Source organism: Setaria italica, chromosome VII, assembly GCF_000263155.2.
Source record: "Setaria italica strain Yugu1 chromosome VII, Setaria_italica_v2.0, whole genome shotgun sequence".
Lineage (NCBI taxonomy): Eukaryota > Viridiplantae > Streptophyta > Magnoliopsida > Poales > Poaceae > Setaria > Setaria italica.
The window spans coordinates 352,960-354,188 of NC_028456.1; positions in this window are offsets into that span (position 1 = coordinate 352,960).

Below are 1,229 nucleotides of genomic sequence, written 5' to 3' on the forward strand. Positions count from 1 at the left end.
AGCGAGCGGCGCTGGACGTGGTGGCGGGGCCGGTGGTGGATCCGGCAGGGGCACCGGCAGCCGTGGACCAACAAGGTCCTTGTTCACTACACCTTCCTGTGCTGGTGCATCTGGAAGTCGACGTCCACGAAGATGCCCGGCAAACGATGAAGGTTTCTATGAATTTGAGGGTGCAAATGATGGAGAGGTTGCTCCAGGCGTTGAAACTGTTTTTCCAGGCAGTAAGGTATGAATTCCTAAATCCATATGACTCAATTCTGTTGATTGTATTGATGTTATGTGCAGTGGTGGATTGGCAGTAGGAATGTTTGAGTATGGATGTTTTGTTCAGTACAATTCCAATTGTTTGGCTCCTGTATGGATGTTTCTATAGGATGTATAGATATGGAGTTTGCTCCTGTATGTGCCATGAGACTTGAATTTGTACTGATATGCATGGATTAAGTTTGAGTATGAATGTATAAGACTCTAAAATGTAGAATTGCAGCCATGAATGCATTCCTTGACTGATTGTTCAATAGGTTATGTTTCAGTACTATGACTGATTGTTGTTACTATAGATAATGTAGGATGTTGACACTTTCAAATGTGTTGTCCTAATTGTCCAAAATCTTGTCATTTCTTACATGAACTAGATAAATCATGACAAGGCTTTTTGGTCAGAAGCACATACACAACTGTTGTGTGATCTGTGTGTTGAGCAAGTTAGAGCAGGAAATTGTCATAAGGGCAGCATGTCAGCTAGAGGATACAAGATTATTCAAGAAAAATATTATCAGCAGACTGGGTTGAAGCATGAAAGGAGGCAGTTAAGAAATAGGATTGGAGGGTTGAAAATACTCTATGTTTTTTGGAAATCTTTGTGGACAAACAGTGGGTTGGGCAGGGATGAAGATGGAAATGTGGTAGCATCAGAAGAATGGTGGGAAACAAACTGCAAGGTAAGTTTATAATTGTGAGTTTCTGTTCATGAAAAATGAGGACAAGGAACAGAGGTAGGTAACATCAACTTCATTTGCAGGGTAGAAAATGGGAGTGCAAAAAATTGAAATATGGTGCACCAGATTACATTGACCAGCTTGAGGAGATCTTCCATAAGTGTGTTGTAGATGGATCTACTGCATTCAATCCTCTAGAAGACCAAAAGAAGAAGAAGAAGAAGGACAAGAAGAGCAAGAAAAAGAACCAACAACTGCTTATGTTGACAGCCCTGTTAGCATCAATACAAG